At 52.8% G+C, this 11,492-nt stretch overlaps 1 protein-coding gene across 1 annotated transcript in view; it reads left to right on the top strand.

Annotated features, from left to right (window-relative positions):
- The window catches only part of LOC134805569 (uncharacterized), a 177,279-nt gene that overhangs the window by 62,799 nt on the left and 102,988 nt on the right, over positions 1 to 11,492 (top strand). The gene's annotated exons all lie outside the window — the stretch shown is intronic.

Genomic DNA, 11,492 nt, shown 5'->3' on the forward strand with positions numbered 1-11,492 from the left:
CTAAGGGAACGCTTGGCGCTTACCTCGGCCCTGCCATGTGCGTGTCGCCCTTGCGGGCTCGGCTATTGCGGCTTTTGCCACTGTCCCTCCTAGGTGTGCACTTTTTGCGCCTTATCCGCCTCGGGACACTCTCGTCAGGCAGGAGATCCCCCGATCTCCTGCCCGAGGTCCCAGTTAGGGCGGCAAGCGGCGGTCATACGCGGCCCGCCTCCGCCCGGTCCTTTTTCGGCGGATAGGGAGCGAGAGGGGATCGTCCTCTCGCTCTCTCTCCGCCGCCTCCTTTAGGGACATGACAGCGTCGCAGAACGCGACGACCGCCTCCCAGGTGCCTCTGTTACGGACCATCGCACTGGCTATTGCCGGCAGTGATAGGTCTGCTCCAAGAACCGCAGCCATCTCCGATCTCGGTTCATCCCACGCAGGGCATACGGCGCGGGTGTGATGCGCCGTGTCCTCCTCACCTCTGTCATAGTGCTTGCACACCGCTGTGTCCTCTCGTCGTGCCACTCGCCACAGGTACCTACCAAAGCAACCGTGCCCAGTAAGTACCTGTGTCAAGTGGTACGTCATTGGCCCGAAGTCGCGCTTCAACCAGTCCCTAAGGACTGGGCGTACTGCGCCCACCACCTCGCGGCTTGCGCTCGGGGCTTCTAGCCTTTCATCCCACCTCCGGAGAAGGTCATCCTTGGCCTCCTCCCTCCAAAGCTTGATCTCCTCCGGAAGTGGACGATTTCCCGCCGCCCGCTCTTCCGCAACTTGCCAATATACCGCCGCCAGGACCCCAGCCAGGTCCCATGGTGGGCTGCCGGCCAGCAACGTCGCCGCCTCAAAGGAGACCGTCCTGTACGCTCGTATCGCTCTTGTGGCTATAACCCGTTGGGGTCTGCGCAACAGGGCCACGTTCCGAGCGTTCAGGGATTCTGCCCATATTGACCACCAATAGACTTGTCGTTTAGGAGGGAAGGGCTTAGACCGTGGCATAGCTGCATCACAGATGTTTATCATGGCCTCGCCAAACCACTGCGCCTCTACGTCCACGTCTATTGGATCTCCTCGGACCGGGTTCCATGCCTGAACTTCAGCGGCAAGAACGAGCGCATCTCTGTCCAGGCGTTTTAACGCCCATCGTGGTCCATCACCTGGCAGCGACTGACTAATCGGCCCACTTGGTGCATCTGGGAGCGCGGAGACCTTGTATTGGACATACCTGTGGTCCGACAAAGTCTCCACATTTTCGAGCACTTGCCAATCTTGGACACCTCACTAGGGCAGCGTTGGCGAACGTCACGTCCACGATGGAGCCACCGTGTTGTCGCACGCACGTGTCAACCGACCCCTGGTTAAGCACAGCCAGCCCTGTTGCGATTGCCCATTCCTCCAGTTCGCGTCCACGAGTATCCGTTGACGGCGATCCCCACGCCACGGATTTGGCGTTTAGATCGCCGGCAACAAGCACGGGGCGTGGGTGGTTTCGACCAATAACCATCCCCACATCTGCCAAAAAGGATTCAAATTCAGCCAGGCTTCTATTGGGCGAAAAATAGACACCGACTACTGTTATGCCGCCGATGAGCCCAGCCACGAAACCCTTTCCTTTCTCTACCTTTTCAAGTCCAAAACCTAACCTAACCTTTTGTTTCTTTTTTTTTTTCGTTGGAAAAATGCTTTATGCATGCCCACACACCCGGGGGAGAAATGCGGGTTATGTGGGACTCGGCAAAGGCGCCGCTACCCACTAAAAAACCAACGGTATGCCTGCGCGCCGCCAATTGGGCGTGGCCACGGGTTCTCTTAAGTACGCAACCGTGACAACGCCGGCGCCGCTCGCCACTACCACATGCGGCGGGTCCTTCTCTGGGGGGGGCTAGAGAGGAACTTCTACCCCTGCCTCCTCAGAAGGCGCGTGGGCATACCACGCGCGCCTTCTCTGCGAGGCCTATGTAATGGGCAGCGACGCCCCCGCGCCGCTGCCCAGACCTCGCTAGGTAGGGGGAAGGAGATGGGCATACGCTCTCCTCCGGGCCCCTGCGCGCTTGCGGCGGATCGGGTGCGAGGCTGGGTCAGCCTCCCGTTCCCTCTCCGCTGCCTCCTTCTGCGACATTACATCCTCGCAGAAGGAGAGAACCGCTTTCCACGACCTCTCGTCGGCGGTCATAGTCTTAACTATGGCTGGCAAGGAGAGGTCGTCCCCCACCACTGCCACGAGATCACGGCGCTGCCCCGCCCAGGCTGGGCATTCCTCCAGGGTATGCTGCGCCGTGTCCTCGGCGCAGCTGCACTGGTGGCACTCGGCCGTCACCTCCCGTCTTGCGAACCGGTGCAGGTAGCTCCCGAAACAGCCATGACCCGTGAGCACCTGCACCAAACGGAAGGTTAACGAGCCCCGCTCTATCTCCATCCAGTTTTGTAGAACCGGCCGGACCGCCTCGACAGTCCTGTGTCCTTCCTCGCGTCCAGCTAGTTGTTCCTCCCATTGGAGGACGATGGACTGCCGGACGAGGAGCTTCTGCGCCTCTACTTCCCTGGGCGCTGGATGGTACTCCTGCAGCCGGAGGTCTCTGCGCCACTCGTACAAAGACGCTTGGGCCTCCGCCTCCAGATCCCAGGGAGGCGTTCCCGCTAATAAGCAAGCCGCGTCGTACGAGATTGTGCGGTACCCGCGTACAACGCTGATGGCCATCGCCCTCTGAGCCTTCCTCAGCAGGGCGACATTTCGGGCCGCCAGATTCACCGCCCAGATCGGCGCCCCGTACAGGGCCATCGATCTCACCACCCCCATATACAGACGGCGGCTCGCAACCTCCGGCCCCCCGATGTTGGGCATCAGCCTCTTCAGTGCGGCCGATGCTGCCATTAGTCGGGGGGGTCAGGCGGACAAAGTGCTCGCTGAAGCTCCACCGGGAATCAAGGACAAGTCCAAGATATTTCATGTTGGACTCTACCTTGATTCGAGTGCCACCAACAACGATGCTGGATCCTTCAGGTGGCGCCTTTCGGGCAGCGTGGAAGCAGAGCGCCTCGGACTTGTGCTGCGCCACCTCCAGACCCAGCATCGTTATGCGCCTCACCACCTGTGCTATCGTCACGGTGGCGAGGCGTGCTGCTTCCCGGTACGAGGTCCCCCGGGACGTGACTAGCGTGTCATCTGCATAACAAGTCACACTTGACCCCGGGAGAAGCTCCCCCCGCAGCACCCAGTCGTACCCAATGTTCCACAGGAGCGGCCCTAAGACCGAGCCCTGTGGAACACCGCACGATGTCTCCCACCTTGTTAGCCCGCCGGCCCGGACCGGATACTCCACGCACCGCTCCGAAAGGTAGGCCCCGACAATTTGGCACAAATAGGGGGGCACTTTGTGGTGTTTCAGCGCCTCCCTAATGCACGACCACGGCAGGGTGTTAAAGGCATTGGCGATATCCAAGGACACCGCTAGCAGAACCCCACCGTGGTCAACCGCCTCATCCGAGAGGGCTTTGATGCGCGCGACCGCATCTACGGTCGACCTGCCCTCTCGGAATCCAAACTGATGTTCGGACAAGTCAGGTCCCACTCCCCGGAGGTGCTCGACGAGGCGACAGCAGATGATACGCTCGAAGAGCTTGTCAGCCTCGTCGAGCAACACGATCGGACGGTAGGCTGATGGAGAGTCCGCGGGACGCCCATCTTTTTTAAGGAGGACGAGCCGGCCGGTTTTCCAGATGGTCGGAAATCGGCCGGACTGCAGACAGGCGTCCAGTAGCCCGCGGAATCTCTCCCCCAGGGCCCGCAGCGCCAGAGCCAGGACGCGTCCTGGGATCCCATCTGGACCAGGTGCCGTGTTTTTAGCTTTAAGCCTCAGCACGGCTGCATCTAGCTCTGCCTCCGTTACCGGAGGCACCCCGACTTCCGCAACCTCATACCCTACGAGCTGATGAGGAGGTGCCATTGCTGGGGGCTGCCCAAGTAGCACAGACTAGTTGTATAGCAGCCGCATAATGAAGTACGAATACGCTTGAAGCTGTAATATAAAAGCTGCATAAGAGCTGTATAAGCGTCTTTTCAGCTTTTATAACTCTTAAATGGGCACAAATTAGGCAGCCTTAAGTTCACATAGCTACTTAAGAGCGTTGTAGCAGCAATTTAACGGAATTATAAGGGGTAACAGGAGTTATAAGAGGTGTATATTGGCTGGGTAAGAGACCACCAGTTACCCTTTATTCAGCTAATATGTCACATGTGCGCCCTAATACCGGGAAATATTGACATTGGGCTGAATAAAAGATAATTAATAACATACTTTTACACCTCTGCCTTAAAAATCAGCTATTATATTTAGTATAGTGACGACGAACGCAGAGGTGAACATATTTATATTGAAGCAAAAACATTAAGCGCAACGATACCATAAGTCATTTTGTTAAAGTGTTTGTTAAATGTTTGTAGATGATCTTTTATATATTAATGCGAGAAAGATGTTTGGGAATGCAAGTTTATTGACATTATATATATACATTATCTAAGAAAATTTCAGTGCGCCACGAAAATAATCAGTATTTATTTATTTTAATGATATAAATAAGCTATGTGTAAAAACTATTTCAGTGGTTTGGACAGAATTATGAGATAAAAAGTTAATAATACGTTATAGGAAGTACTAAACTAATGATTTAGGTTAAGAACTCAGGCACAAAACCATATTGTTACCCTTATAAGTTGGAAAAGCAATTTCAATCTTGTAGGTTATATACAATAAAATGGCGGTCAATGTTAAAAAGCAACGTGAACCGTTAAAATTCTTATATGCAGCATACGACTGTTATATATCTGATAAAGATACTTAAGTGAACCACTATAAAGTCCAAGTCGCTATTTCGATACACTAGTGAACCTCTAAACAGTTATAAGGCATCTTATGAACGTTTTAACAGCCGCTATGCAGACAGTCCCAATGGTAGTATAATAGGCTGCTTAGCGGTAAACATGTTCAGCGCTAAGCCGTATTATGCGCCACATGTGTTCGATTATACGTCTATTTGTTTCAAAATAGCTCACTCGTTCTCCCTTATAATAATTCAGCGAAATAAAAGCTGCTTTAGCGGTAAACATGTTCAGCGATAAGCTGTATTATGCGCCCCATGTGTTCCATTTATACGTCTATTGGCTTCATATTAGTTCACTCGTGCTCCCTTAAAAGTCAACGTAATAATAGCTGCTTAGCGGTAAACATGTTCAGCGATAAGCTGTATTATGCGCCACGTGTGTTCCATTATACGTCTATTGGCTTCATAATAGTTCATTCGTGCTTCCTTAAAAAGTCAGCGTAATAAAAGCTGCTTAGCGGTAAACACGTTCAGCGATAAGCAGTATTATGCGCCACATGTGTTCCATTATACGTCTATTGGCTTCATATTAGTTCACTCGTGCTCCCTTAAAAGTCAGTGTAATAAAAGCTGCTTAGTGGTAAACATGTTAAGCGACAAGCTGTATTATGTGCCACATGTGTTCCATTATACGTCTATTAGCTTTATAATAGTTCACTTGTGCTCCCTTAATAAGTCAACGTAATAAAAGTCCACAATTACCTCCTTATACAGCACATGGCGTAATTTTATCCACTAAACAGACCTTATAACGGTTAAAGCATTTGAAAACCCTTAAAGCTGTATAGGGTCGTAGCAAATATACCTTTATATCACTCTTTGCGTATTAATGGTAGTTTTCAGAGCCGTAATGCAGCTTTTAATCGGCCCTAAGCTATATAAATATCACTGAGATCTATTATACAGCTGTAGGACCACGAGTGTGCTCTTATAAGTGTCTTAATACGCACAGAGCGTTAGATAGAACTAAAAGTGAGTAGTTATAGAGCTATCTGTGCTACTTGGGTGGTGTTCCGGTATGTTTGGGAACAAGTTGGAAACAACCACCTCCAGCCGTCGAGGCTCGAGACTCTCCGTCAAGGGGGGGGCCCAGGGGCGCAGTTTGCCCCTGACCGCCTTGTACGGCCTCCCCCATGGATCTCGGTTTAGCGTCTCGAGAAGCTCCGCTCTGGCGCTCGCTTTCGCCTCGCAGATGGAGAGCTGCAACGCCTTGACTGCCTCTCTGTAGGCGTTGTACAGCCGCGTCTCTTCTTCAACGTCTCGGGTCTGCCTTCGTCGGCGGGACCGTGTGTACTGGCGTCTCGCCCTGTTGGAGCGGGATCGAAGTTCTTCGATTTCTCGAGACCACCAGTACACTTGACGCTTCGGAGGCCGTGGCTTGGCTCGTGACATGCCTGCGTCACAAATTTGTGACATAGCTTCACGAAACCAGGCTGCCTCTTCCTCGACCTCCACAGGCCCAGGAGATGTTGACCAGGCCTGTACGAGGGACGCTATTTCTACCGCTTCGCGATCTAGGCTGGTCAGTGCCCAGCGAGGGGAAGGAGTCGCAGCACGGCCATTCGGACGACGATCTGTGTCTGTAGTGTCTCCGGAGGACGTGGAGACATCAAACCGGATGTAGAAATGGTCTGATAGTGTCTCCACCGTCTCTAGCACTCTCCAGTCACGTACTCGCCCACTCCTCTAACAGATCTCCACGAATATCTGTTGCGGGACAGCCCCAAGACCTGGATTTGGCATTTAAATCACCCGCGACAACTACCTGGCGCGGTTGGGTCTGGCCGACGAGAGCCGCTAGCTGGCCGAGGAAGGCTTCAACCTCGGAGACTCTTCGGTTGGGGGAGAAATATACCCCAATCAGGGTGATTTCGCCCCAGAGGACAGCCACATAGCCTTGACCTCTCGACAAGGTGGAAGGGGGCGGTATGCCCGCTGCCCCTGCCTTTGTTATAATGGCCACTAAGCCGTCCAGGTCCGCAGCCCAGTTGTGGCTGGGAGGGACATAGTACGGCTCGGCGACCACGGCGACATCTATCGACCATTGCGCCATGGACTGCAGGAGGAGATCTTGAGCCCCGGCGCAGTGGTTTATGTTCGCCTGGAGGACCCGATTAACTGACGTCGTCATTTTGACGCATTGTTAATCGTATCGCTCTTGTGGCTATAACCCGTTGGGGTCTGCGCAACAGGGCCACGTTCCGAGCGTTCAGGGATTCTGCCCATATTGGGGCCTTGGGGTTTGAGTGGGGTCGGCATCCGTGGGCGCACCTTTCCCTTTCCCTTTCCCCGGTTTTTGGGGTTGCCCGTTGGAGCCTTCCCCTCCACGTCGGTTCCTTGACGTTCCGTGGTCGGGCTCCCATGGCGACTAGGGGGGGGGGAAATCACCGGCGACGGGCTGGACCGCACCGTGTACATGGTGCCGTCCGAGTCACCCCCACTTCCCGCTAGAATCCCTGGGTCTATTCGGGTCAGGAGGACTTTGGCGACCCTCTCGAACCTGGCCTCACGGCCTCCCTCGAGCGCCAGTAGTGCGCGTGGCTCCTCCTGTCTTGCCCCTACTTCTGTGGCGGTGCTCGGAGTTGCACCTGGCGCACGCCGTATAAAGCGGCCCTGCCTGTCCTTTGCCGCTGTTAGGACGTCAACCCCTCCAAACGGAGGAATCTGCAGCTCGGGCAAGCTGAGGTCAATGCGTGGGCTTGGATAGTCCACACATTGACTGTGCTGTGACACGTTCGCCTGTGCAGGGACAGGCCCCTGCACGGGCGAACGCGCCAAGGAGCTTCGCGGAAGAAAGACCCTTTCCTCCTCGTCCTCAGAGTTTCCTCCCCTCATCCGCAAAATATCCATATCGCTTCCGTAATCGAGTTCCGTTTGTTCATAGCCAATGTCGTGTTCACGAGAGCCGGCATCCCGCCGGCCCACGAAGCAACTTTTGCCCCCTCCGTATACGACGGGGCTCTCACCCGCCGAAGCGAGTGAACGGGATTGGGTACCCGCCCGGAGAATTTTAAAGTTGCTGATCTCCATGATTAGCTTTTTTAAGGGGTGAGCTCCCCCGCACGCTCGGGACTGGACTCCCTCCAGCCACGCATCCCATCGGCGCGATTGCTCACCTTGGGATTGGGGTAATTTATTATAGTGGTTTTCTTCCACGCGGTGCTACTCTCAATGAGCAGCACCCCCGGCCGGCTCAGTGCGGGTTACGGGTTGCCCGACGGGGAGCCGAAACTCACCCAGCAGTCGCATGACTGCAACTGCCAGACCCGTCGCGCCGCGAGCCTTGAAGGCCCGCCATCCCATGCCGCTCGAAGGCGGCCGCTGCCCAATATTAGGGCTCCTTCAAACACGGTGCACGCGCACCACCACCGTGCGTGCCTCCGTCGCGGGTACCTGGCCTCGTGAGATCCACACACATCTCAGGCCAGGCCCGCCCACCCTATGTACTTCCCCTGCGCCCTCTGCTCCGTCAGAGGGACGCGGGGAGAACCGTCATGTGCCGCTCTTTGTCTGGTCTCTCACCCCAGGCCTGTCCGGTATGGGTAGCCCTGTCCGGCGTAGCCCCGAGGATCATTGAGACACGCAAGCCCCCCCACCACGGCAAGGTGGCAGCACTTCGAGGGGGGAACCTAACCTAACCTTTTTTTTTTTTTTTTTTTTTTACGAGGGGAAATGCGTTACGCATACTCCCGCCCCCGGTGGGGGGGTCGGGAGTTATGTGGGACTCTCCTCCCTTAGGGGGAGGCCTACCCACTAAAACCCCTCGGTGTACCCTCGCTCCGCCTGCGGTAGGGCTAAGGGAACGCTTGGCGCTTACCTCGGCCCTGCCATGTGCGTGTCGCCCTTGCGGGCTCGGCTATTGCGGCTTTTGCCACTGACTGATAGGGAGCGAGAGGGGATCGTCCTCTCGCTCTCTCTCCGCCGCCTCCTTTAGGGACATGACAGCGTCGCAGAACGCGACGACCGCCTCCCAGGTGCCTCTGTTACGGACCATCGCACTGGCTATTGCCGGCAGCGATAGGTCTGCTCCAAGAACCGCAGCCATCTCCGATCTCGGTTCATCCCACGCAGGGCATACGGCGCGGGTGTGATGCGCCGTGTCCTCCTCACCTCTGTCACAGTGCTTGCACACCGCTGTGTCCTCTCGTCGTGCCACTCGCCACAGGTACCTACCAAAACAACCGTGCCCAGTAAGTACCTGTGTCAAGTGGTACGTCATTGGCCCGAAGTCGCGCTTCAACCAGTCCCTAAGGACTGGGCGTACTGCGCCCACCACCTCGCGGCTTGCGCTCGGGGCTTCTAGCCTTTCATCTCACCTCCGGAGAAGGTCATCCTTGGCCTCCTCCCTCCAAAGCTTGATCTCCTCCGGAAGTGGACGATTTCCCGCCGCCCGCTCTTCCGCAACTTCCCAATATACCGCCGCCAGGACCCCAGCCTCCAGGTCCCATGGTGGGCTGCCGGCCAGCAACGCCGCCGCCTCAAAGGAGACCGTCCTGTACGCTCGTATCGCTCTTGTGGCTATAACCCGTTGGGGTCTGCGCAACAGGGCCACGTTCCGAGCGTTCAGGGATTCTGCCCATATTGGGGCCCCATAGAGTGCCATGGAGCGCACAACACCCTGATAAAGGCGGCGGCATGTGCTGCCCGGTCCCCCGGTGTTCGGGAGCAGTCCCCCGAGTGCTCCGGCTGCGGCCAGCAATTTTGGCGCCTTCCGCGCTGTGAGAACGCATCCATAATGAACGCAACCGAATATGCGGTCTCTTTCGCGCCGCGTGGTCTCGCTCTTTGTTCGTAAAAAAACGTAGACATTAATGGCCGACTGAATGTAAAACAAAATTATAATAAAGTGCAAAGTTAATCAATCTGAGTATCTTTTCTCAAACATCACAACTGGCGACGAGGACGTTCAATAAAATTAAGAAAAATCAAATAATTGCAGTGAACAAATCATAAAATAAGTGTTATGTCGAACCCAGTACTCGAACCGGCGTGACTGTCTATTGTTTCATGTGAAAAAGTAACCTACAAAATAGACTAATGAGTAAAATCACAGAAGATAGTAGTGTTGAAGATATCATCGAAGAATTAAACAAAGGAAAAAGAGGTTATATTTACTACTGTAACAAAGAATAACTATTACAATTAGTGAGCCACCTAAAACTTGACAGTACTAATAAGACCGTGGATCAACTTCGAAAACTCATAAGCGAAAAACTCAAATCTCAAGACACAGAAAAACACAGAAAACAATGTCACACAACGACACAAATGTCAAACCGTTCGATGGCACAAATTGGGAAGCATTCGAAAAGCAATTGCAATGCTTACTATTAGTAAACGACATTCCAGAAGAAAAGAAAGTGCCACTACTAATTACAAAATTAACCACTACTGTTTTCGATAATATTCTTAACATTTGTGAACCAGTATCACCACTGACAAAGTCATATGATGAGTTGTGCAGTCTCCTAAAGAAAAATTATACAAATACAAAAGCTCCATCAATTAACAGAGTTGAATTCAGAAAGAGGAACCAAACGGCAAGTGAATCGATTGATCAATATATCACAGAATTACGGAAAATTGCTAGAACATGCGGATTCAAGGACATGGAAGATCAAATAAAAGAAAAATTTATTGACGGATTGACTTCAAATCCTATAAAGTTTGAATTGTTGAAAAATTCAGAATTATCACTAGAAAAATTAGTTATCTTGGCTCGCAGCATTGAAGCAGCTTTGAAGACCACAGAGACTACAGAATCAAAAAACATAACACCAATGTTTAAGAACACCTCGGTTAATTATAGAAACACAAATACCAGACGAGGACAAGGCCGGGGCGGACTGACAGGTGCAAATTCAAGAATGTGTTATTGCTGTGGAAAAACCAATCATATCCGTGCAGAGTGTTCACTTCAGAAGAAATATTGTTCGGAATGTGGACGACAGGGGCATATATATAAGATGTGCCCGAACAACAAGATGCAACGGTCCACTAACATGGTCTCAACGGACGAGCACAAACCAGAAGATGAAGGCAATGAAGACATTTTTGATGGCTCCTTAGCACCTTTGTTTCAAGAGTATGAAGTAAAGTCACTAGGTGTAAGTAAAATACCTGCACAATATTTAACCTTAGACATAGATGGTATAAAAATAGATTTTGAACTTGACTGTGGGTCAGAGGTGACTGTAATACCTATCAATTATGTAAAAAAATATTTCCCACACTGTTAAGGATTGTAGTCTTAAAATAATTTCGCCTGGCAACATTATCGTTCAAACTTTAAAAAAAATATATATATTTCCTTCTTTTCGTATCGCGAATGTAAGATGTCGGAGCGCGCCTCGCTGCGCTAATTATTATTTTCGAATATTATCGTCTCGTTTCATCTAAAAGATTCAATTTCATCTGTAAATTGTGTATAATCCTTGTGGACGGCTAATCAGTTGAAAGAAGCACTGCTCCTGCTCCGTTTCGGTGTCCACGCTGGTTCAGGTAACTCGGATTCGGGGTAAGTCTGGACGAGCCCAGGGTCTGAGCATCCTACACCAGCCACCACCGAGAGCTGCACCGTCATCTACAGCTCAGCAAGGTGAGTGCTTTCCACAATTGATCTAGCCTGTCCT

This window comes from Cydia splendana, unplaced genomic scaffold (genome assembly GCF_910591565.1).
Source record: "Cydia splendana unplaced genomic scaffold, ilCydSple1.2 scaffold_42_ctg1, whole genome shotgun sequence".
NCBI lineage: Eukaryota > Metazoa > Arthropoda > Insecta > Lepidoptera > Tortricidae > Cydia > Cydia splendana.